The following is a 10,354-nucleotide window of genomic DNA, read 5'->3' on the forward strand; positions in this document are numbered from 1 at the left end:
TCAATGATCAAGTATGTGATTCCTTCCAAATGATCTAGTCAGTGTGCAATTTTACATAAGATGATGTGAAGAGAGAATGTAGCTTCTTTGAGCTCCTTCAACTACATTGCAAGGGAGTAAGAAGGTCATGATATAAATGTTATGTATCACTTGCGAAAACAAGCACTAAATAAGACAATCTTAAGAAATTAATTGAATGCCTGTTAGTGGTGCTGGTTTCGACTGCTTCAGCTGAGCATTCTTTCAGTGGCATAAATCATATTTTAGATAAGCTGAGAAATTAGAGGGGGACAAGACATACTTCAAAGCTGTGTGAAAAGTAGCACTGAAGGGCCTAATGTACTTTCAGATACATTGCCATCAAAATATATCGAATCATAGACATGGAAAAAACAAAACTCATTCGTCTTCTATAAGAGTAGCTACAGTGAAGTGTCTGAATGTGTTTTCAGTACTTTTTCTTTTGCAAATTCGTAAAAGTTACATTTAAATATCATAACCAATGATAATAATAACAGATATTATAGTAAATTTGTACACTCAAGTATTTTAATTAAAGTAAAATATTTCTCATTTTGTCGATTTTTAATTTTAATTCATACCTCCTATCTTCACATTTCCTCTCTCTTCCCCAGTGAAAAAGTTTAGATTCAAAATTATCTACCATGTTAAGATATACTTAAATAAAATTAATTTACACCAAGAGAAAAAAGACATATTCTACAGAATAACAGTAGGTTCGACTGGGAAATGTATCTGAGTTGTTTGAACTTCAATGAATTTGTGTAAAAAATATTGAATACACAATGCAAAAATACAAAAAAAAACTTGCTTTCGAAACATAGTTAATCAATGTGTTTATTTATTAGACAAAAGACACCACCTTTAGTGAAAAAAGTTCTTTTTTGAATATTGGCAAAATCTCAAAATCTGTAAAGATCTGTCTTTGACTGAGAAAGTATAGTTACATACAGAAACCAATAATGTTATATTCGTCCAGGATGTTTATGCCACTCACATGACTGTTCGTCATTCCCATCAAAAAATAAGACATTGTAGCCTTTAGACACCATATGATCAGCCAGTATAAAAGTACATTGTTTTCTTCCAATATAGTATGTACAATGTTGTAGAAAAAAATTCTCACAGGAAGTTAAAGATGATATCTTAGAAGAATAACACAGAATCGTGGATAACTAGAGTGAAAAAAGGTAATCACTTTTTTAGACAACAACCTGACTGAAAACTTCAAACCTCACTGATATGGTATGTTGAGAAAACTCTAATAGTTAGATAAAATACAGGACGAAATAAGCCAGTATTTAAAAAATATATTTAATGTTTTTGTTTATTTAGAATTATGCACATAGCTACTCGATGAGCTATCTGTGCTCTGCCCACCACGAGTATCGAAACTCGTGTTTTAGTTATGTGAGTCCACAGATATACAGCTGTGTCACTGGGGTTAAATAGTTAATGATGTGGCAATGAAAGACAAGGTGTGAGATACTGCTAATGAACAGTCCGAGTTACTGGGCTTGTTTCTATGCATTCTAAGTTAATTGTCTTGATCATATTGTCAAAAATATTAAATAGGGAAAAGAAATGATTTCTGTAAGAATCAATCACACAGTGGATTTTGGTTACAGTCTGATAGAATAATTCAGTTGTTTCTGAAATATCTCACTTGTACCAATCGAGTTAAAAGAATAATTTTTAAAAGTCGATCTGCTAAACATCTTGAATAAGCAGAAGAACACTAAATATTGTGCATATAATTCCGTGTTTCCGACTCTGACGACACTTCTTTGATTGATCGACTTTTCCATACTTATCAAGTTGCTTAGAAGACCTGATCTAGCTCTAAAATAAAATGGCAATAATCCAGAACCTATGGGAAATTTACCACACAAGATTCTTGTAAATACAATATTTCTGATTTAGTCTAACAGTGTTTCATTTAAAGTTCAATAATGTATAACGTATAAAGTGAGAAAAGTTAAAAACTAATTGTACTAAGGAAATGGTATATTTGATAAAGAGGAACCGATGAAAAAATGTCTTGGAAAAACTGTTATTACTGTTATACTAGTTGTGAATGAGAGAATTTTTTATGTTAATTTAAATGGTAACTTAACTAATGTTGTATCTATATTATTGAATACAATAGAAAATCTTATTAGTGAACAACTAGACTTTCAAAATTAAGAATTTGATGACTTAGAAATAATGTTATCACAAATCAATCTATAGGGTTCCATAGAAATGAACCATTCAACAATGTATAATAACGAAGTTACTTGATAGTATTCAGTTATTTATGTATGAGTTATTTATTCCCCATCTAAGTTTCCTCACATAACAGCATAATTCAAAGTTCAAAAAATTATTTTACAACGAATGTGCAGTAAAACCCAATGACTAAGCCCATATACTGCCCACACGCCCGTTGCCGACACTTTCCTCTCTATCTAGTATTTTCGAAAGGTAGCTTTAGCTCTGAGAAGATCTTTTTTGGCTTTGGGAGGTGATCTCACATCTAACAACTTCATTATTTGATGAAACACCTCCAGAGAGACTCCAACAGCTTATGTGTCTGTTCAAATTCATTCTTCACTGGTATTACAGCAGTTGGTATTAGTGTCCGTGCTATTTCAGTTGATGTTAATGTTTCTGGAGTGGCATGGTTGGTGTAAAATGTGTGATAGCATATCCATAATTGCCATTGATATTCTGTCTGACAATGCCTAAATTTCTTGGTGTTGACACACCTCTAATTGGAGCTACCTAGGACCAAGTCCAGCCAAACAGCCAGCTTAGTAAGATCCTGAACATTCAATTCACTGCCTAACAAAACACCTTTATCCATTTGCTTTAGAGAATTGAATGTCAGGCCAATCTCACGAATCTTTGAATCAGTGGAAATGTCAAAATCCTCGCCAAACAGATAGTCCTAATCATTCTGATGACTGTTATATTGTCTTTCTATGGAGCATCTATAATGTAGGATTAAATACACAGAGAATGAATCACTGTTTGATTAGAGAACAAGTTAATCATATGTGGACCAGTGCTAACACAGGCTGTTCTCCAAAGGAAAGAACCAGGAAATTTTTGATGGAAATTATCCTCTTTAGGCACATATTGTACAGTATTGATGCAAGTTGTAAAAGTCTTGATTTGAATGTAGTTAATTAAACTACCGGAAAATATTAGCACAAATATGGGCAACGACTTGGTGTCATCGAGTCATTTTGTTATGAAAAATTTAGAGACTCTCGTATCTCACGAAGTACTGTGAACCACTAGCTGCAATGCAGATTAAAACAATTGCTACATTCCTGGTAATGCTTTACCTCACTGAGTGTAAGGATTGCTCACATCCAAGTTCTTCCGTTTTTCTCAAAGTGGTAATTGTAATGTTCATCTACTAGTTGAATCTCCTACTATAAGGCATGTAATTACTATGACATAATGTTTTCAACTCTCACATAGTGGTTAGGATCTATAAATTTAATGAGCACCATTATACAGTGAGATAATCCATTTGTGTGTTTCAGTGTTGTGGTCCTGGTAATAATGTATGAATAAATGACACTCCTGTGTTGTTGTTATCCAGCAAGCTATGATCCATTTGAAAGGTTTTAAGGCCCACTCATACAATAAACTTTCTACAATATAAGTAGAGACAAAATTGTTTAACAAAAATCATAATTGTCTGCAGGTTATTCTTTACCATACAATATCTGTATTCAGGATCCGTGAGTGCATAACTAAAATAAATAATAACCTTTCTTGTCCATCATGCAACTGGGATAACACTGTTCAAATTCATCTAGCAGTGGTGTCAATATATAATAACAACTCACAACCTTTTCATGGATATGTCAAATGTGTCAACACCACAGTTCTACTAAACCATGCTTCACGGATTGGAGTACTTGCTTCATATTTCTCACTTCATCTGAAGGACATATAAACTTTGATGAGAGCTTATAAAAGTGACATACTCTTGAAGAAGTTTGTCATAATTTATCAATAGTGCAACATGAAGCATGATAAACTGTGGACTTTCAAACTGGTCACAAGTTCAGGTCAGCCTCAATATCACTACCATTTTAACAGGATTCATTCAGACTTCTTTTCTACCCACAATATAAAAAGAATTTTCCACTTCTCTGTGCACTAATGTGCATTTTTCTAGTTTCGGTTTTAAGTACCAATTTTTATCGTTTATAATTCCATTTCAATGTCCTCAGCCATAGGTTCAAACATGCAACCAAACAATAAGACGTTGTTGATGGAAATCTAGCATTTCTTCTATTGAAGTCCTTTTCAGTGTATGTTCCACTAGTCACTCAAAAGTGATGGAAACATTATAGCTGAATAGCATGATGCAAAATTTATAACAGCCATTATATAGTCCTGAAAGCAATCTTCAGTTTGTTCTCATCAGCTTGTTTTGCCAGTTTCTGGATGCAAGGTCTAATGTATTGAACCCTCAGCCCCATGCCAATGCATCCAAACATTCATCTGTTTCGGTAGCGAAAAGGCATCAAAAAGTGTTACTGCATACACCTATATAAAATCAATAAAGAACAAGGGTATATTTCCTTTATTCCTGACAGTCACTTAATAGAAATAAGTAAACACATTTTGAGAGCTCTACGATCTCTTCCTTAAATGTACATTGGGCCTCAACATTAGCTGCATCCATAGTGCTCCATGCAAGCTTACACAGCAATTGTTTAATCGTATGTGATGCTGTGTGACTGTTCTTGAATCCATTTATCTATATCGTCACATAATCACATTTGCATAGCTAGCCAACAGGTCACTGAGTTGCTGCCTCTTTGTTCAGTCGATATTATTTTCAAAATCCTGAACTAGCGATCTCACCTCCAAGTGTACTCGCTTTCAGATATAGTATGATTGATAGAACCTTACTGTTAATGCTAACGTCAATTACATTTAGTCTACTAAATGTATTGATGTCCACTGTTGGATAACCAATTACCTATAAACATAATAACATTGAGACGTTAACCCTTCTTGAACTAATGTGCTTCCTTTCTAAACAGAAAGCAGCTTATTTCATGCTATATCTCAATAATTGTGTTGCATGGCACTAAACTTTGTATGTCGTAAACCATGGAAGACCAACTGTTTACTTGGAGGTAATGTGGATCCGTTACAGTACTTCAGTGAAAGAGTATTTGGTTAATCTCAGCACATTGTCTAGTCGTTCTAGTGGGGAAAGAAGGATTGGAATGTAAACACAAGTTCCTACGCAAATAACTTAATTGAAGCTTGTACTGTCCTCCAGCTTTTGATTAGGAAATGCCATTAACATCTTCTTCTTACAACTTTATTTTGATATATATGAAGAAGATGTTGAAGTGATTACAAAGCAATGCTATATTGAAGTTACTTTCTACCAAAGACCATGCATCAACAGTATGTTCTAGCTGTAACTGGGACTAAATTATAAACGTTAAGAAATGTGGAACAGAAAATTGCATGTTTATGAAATATTTTAGTCTGAATGAAAGAATATGTCACACTAAAACTAAATAGAATATTGGACACTCCAAGTTTAATGGAAAATAAACTACTTTACGTGGCATTCATTTCTGTAGATATTTGCATCTACTTATAAATATAATTCGATCCAACCAAAAATATTTTTCACTGATACAGCGAAAACAGGCAAAGTAAACTCGTACTTTTATTCAAATGTAATACGAGCTTATACATTATATTTTTCTTTCTAATGAAAAAAATCCAGTACCTTTTAAAAGTTTTGAAACTGAAGATGTTTTTCTCCGTCATCAGTGAAAATAATGGAGCACCATACTATCCACCAATGCTTCACATGCTAATAATTACAATTTCACTTCATATATTGAACTCTTAATACTCGAATCAAGTTCGTTAATTTTAATTATTTTCGACAGCGGCCCGGCATGGCCAAACGCGTAAGGCGTGCGACTCGTAATCCGAGGGTCGCGGGTTCGCGCCCGCGTCGCGCTAAACATGCTCGCCCTCCCAGCCGTGGGGGTGTATAATGTGACGGTCAATCCCACTATTCGTTGGTAAAAGAGTAGCCCAAGAGTTGGCGGTGGGTGGTGATGACTAGCTGCCTTCCCTCTAGTCTTACACTACTAAATTAGGGACGGCTAGCACAGATAGCCCTCGAGTAGCTTTGTGCGAAATTCCAAAAAAACAAACAAACAAACAATTTTCGACAGCTGCATCTTGACAACGCTTGATACTGCTCACCATCTATGGGTTAATAAATACTATCAGGCAGAATTCAGCTGAGTTAAAATATTTTTAGCTATATCGTTCAGCGAGTTTAAAATTCATGCTTTCCTTTATAGCATACATTAATATACACTCATACTATCGCAAATAAAAAATATATTTAGCAGCAAAATACAATTACTACCTAAAGAGCCACAAAATATAAGATGCTTTACTATCTCTAAATAAAAAAAACCATCTGTGGATCAATCCACTTAGTAGAATCATCAACACGAAAAAAAAATAGACAACACCTGTTGAAATAAGAACTTGTGGATTTCGTATTATGTATCATACAAAGGATTTGGTTTGTTTTGAATTTCGCGCAAAGCTACTCAAGGGCTATCTGCACTAGCCGTCCTTAATTTAACAGTGTAAGACTAGAGGAAAGGCAGCTAGTCATCGCCCACCACCGCCAATTCTTGGACTACTCTTTTACCAACGAATAGTGGCATACAAAGGAGCATAGAAAAGTAACCTTTGAAGAATCCGAAAACTTCACATTGAATAACCATAAAGAAGGAATAGTGACTGCAAATAACAAAGAAAAGAGTAAGAAATGTATTACGCTGGCCTGACTGGGTTGGATAAGAGATTGAGTAAAGTATTAAACAATGTAAAATAAAATTTTATTCAATGACAAGCAATATGTCGAAATACTGAGGAGTCCATTAGACGTTTGACAACAATTCTAAATTAAAGAAATACAATACGTGAAACAGCTTGTTCTTGTGGAAAAATAAATAAATAAAATTAATCTAATGAGACACCAATACTATTACTTGCACAATAACTTATTTCTAAAATGTGAGAATATAAGTTAAAAACTCTGCATGTTTCGTTAGAAATAATTCCACTATCTTCCACGTAGTACATATAAAATTTCTTATAAGCCAAAGTACGTGTATAATTAGCATATTTTTACAGTGGCGCCATTTACAACAACGATTTCCACAAATTTACTTCCACGGCCCATAGACATAAATCTCCACATATGTTCATTTTGTGTTTAACAATTTCTGAGGATTCTCTTATATTCAGTTCAAGTTTTTGCATTATCTGTTTCACCCGATTTACCCATTTTTAATCTGTTCACTGCATTCTGATGGTTTTTTATTCTATACAAGTAGGAACGTATCTGTTCAATATGACTTGGAACCACAAGTACAAAAAAATTATATATTTCACATCCATCCTTAAATTCAAGTTTATCTTTCAAATTATTATTTGTGACTTAATTTTATTTGGCAATTCATATTTTGGCAAACACATTACCTATTTTTATTGACCTGTGTGAAACATGTGGCAAACATATTTTTCTCTACCTCAATCTACTACATCTAGAAATTCGTAGTTTCTTATGTTAGGTATTATACTTTATTTTGGACGAGTCTCCGATTTATTATGCTATTTACGTTAGGTATTACGATTTCAAATAGCCGGAAATTTTAATTTTAATTTAGAAGTTAATGGAATGTAAATATTTCTCAAATTTATTGTATTTGCTTTAACTTAAATATATTTCAAAGTACAAACAACAATACAATTTATAATAACGGTTATTACAAATAATGGTTTATATATAAGAGTTTTACAAATTACCAAACAGTACTGAGTCTTTTATCTGGTCTTGAACTGAATCTTTTATCGACGATTCAAGAGAGTGAATTAATTCTATGTTGATACACAGGTACACTTTTCTTCACGGAAAAGCTAGCTAGCTCTATTTTTGATTGGTCTCACACGGGTTTATAAGCTCACTTTTCATCGAGGAAGGTATCTGATGTCCATGTAAAAAAATTAACGTCTAAAGTGAATTATTTGAAGTTGAATTGTTAATTATGTTCGAAATCTATAAACGTTCCTGGTCAAATGTCTTTAGTTTCTCGATTAATAAGCGTTTACTACAATTATAACTTGTGCTACTGACTGTAGCAGACAAACACTATTATTAAACTGTCTCCCTACGTTGCGTTGGTTACCTTTTGAAAAGATTTTCTAAAAATTGCAGCAAAGACAAAAATACCGGTATTTTACAAAGACAAATCGTACATTGTTGATTTTTACGCTGTAGAATTTTCTTCAAATTTAGAGAACAGGCGGGACTTTTGCAATACACATTTAAAAATATAAGTTATATGCATTTCTAACTATATATTAAGTTGAAACAAACGTAATCGCTACCTATTTTAAATACGTTAATTCTAACACTAAATCCTCGTCATCTAAAGAAACATTAATAGACCTATAAACAGAAAACGAAGACATTTATTTGACTATAGATGGGTGACACGATCTGACATTTGGCAACATGGCAACTGAGAATAACTTCTTCTGTAGAGAAGTAAACGGAAAGTTTCTCTCTATCTCACAGAAACATTTAAAAAGTTTAAATAACCCTCATTTTTAGCTTTAAAAGCTTAGGTAAATTAAAAAATGGGTTTATCGGCTTTGGCGGAACATGAGGCAAATTTTATATATGTTACTGGTGAGATAATGTAAAAATACCTAAACAAGTAACGGAAAAAATAAACTAAACATAAGAGAATCCTCAAAAATTACTAAAAACAAAATAAGTATAAGTAGAGATTTAGGCCTAGGAGCAATGGCAGTAAATTTTTGGAAATCGTTGTTGTAAATGGCACCATGTAAAACTTGCTAATTATACATGTACTTAGGTTTATAAGAAATTTCATGTGCACTTTATGGTTTATTCTCTTAAAGGTAGTGGAATTATTTTCACCGGAAAGTGTAGATGTTTTAAAGTTTTTTAGCATACATTTTTAGATTTACAAATGAATTATTGTGGAAGTAAAAAAAGTCGATGTATCATCTGATTAATCTTATTTAAAATACAGAGTTCGGATTTCTCATTATTTTATGGAGACATCCCTGTTTTTTTTACTGAGAAAGCATGATATTATTTAACAACACTCATTCCACTTCATAGTCATACTGGAAAACAAAGTTGTCGAGATTTCTAGAAGATATAAAACTGGAAGAAAATTGATTTTGGATAAAACTCAGTCTGACATAAGTGCGTTGTTAGATTATCTTGTTAATTAGAATAATGTAAACTGTATTTAAAAAACAAACAAACAAAGTATTATTGGTTAGCTTTACTATCACAAGCCTTCACTGATGGAAAATGTACAATTTTCACTTTATTTGATTACATTATAAATAATCTCAAACCAGATTTGAAAAAAAAAATCATATAGTTTAAACATTTAAATGTATCATATATCACACCAAATCTAAATTTGCAATTGTCAAATTAAAAAACTGGTTAAACGCTCATCTATCTGTAACAGAAAGGCTCATGCCTCTTTTGTAACACATAAAATCGATAATATTTATTTACCTTAAAAACACGTACACATTAATTTCTAACAAATAAAGATTTTCACTGAGCTCACTGTGTGAAATATTTCATAAGAACACACAACAATTTTTAGGAAATTTTAAATAACACAGCAACATAACAAACAAAATACACTATATGTTGGTTTAAAACAACACAAAAAACTAAGTGCCATCAGACAATCCTAAAAATTCTGTTGAAATGAATAGTTTAGTTTATGAAAACAAAATACAATAATATATAATAGATCGACATGTACCTACCTGTTCAAGGTTTTATTATTTACCAACAATTAATAAACACACCTTTAAACATCAATTCTATATTAATGTTAATTCTTCACTTTACAAAACCACTAAATATTTTCCAACATTTTAAAACCCATGACAAACGTTTCAGAATATACAATAAAAGAAAACATAGATTTTCTGAATATCACGAGTACAGAACACGACTTCATGGCTAACATGATGTTGTTTTTCTCTGTATAAGCATCACTGTAAAAGAAACTGTAATTATCATTAAAAAATATATATTAGGCATATAATCACGAATATTCCAGTACGAGAGTCGGAAGCCAACAAATAACAAACACAACAGTCGACTGAAATAAAATTGCTTGTTAATTCTTAATTTCCTTTTGAAATATACAAGTTTCCCTATTATTACCACATAAAAGAGCAA

This window comes from Tachypleus tridentatus, chromosome 1 (assembly GCF_004210375.1).
Source record: "Tachypleus tridentatus isolate NWPU-2018 chromosome 1, ASM421037v1, whole genome shotgun sequence".
In the NCBI taxonomy this organism is placed as follows: Eukaryota; Metazoa; Arthropoda; class Merostomata; order Xiphosura; family Limulidae; genus Tachypleus; species Tachypleus tridentatus.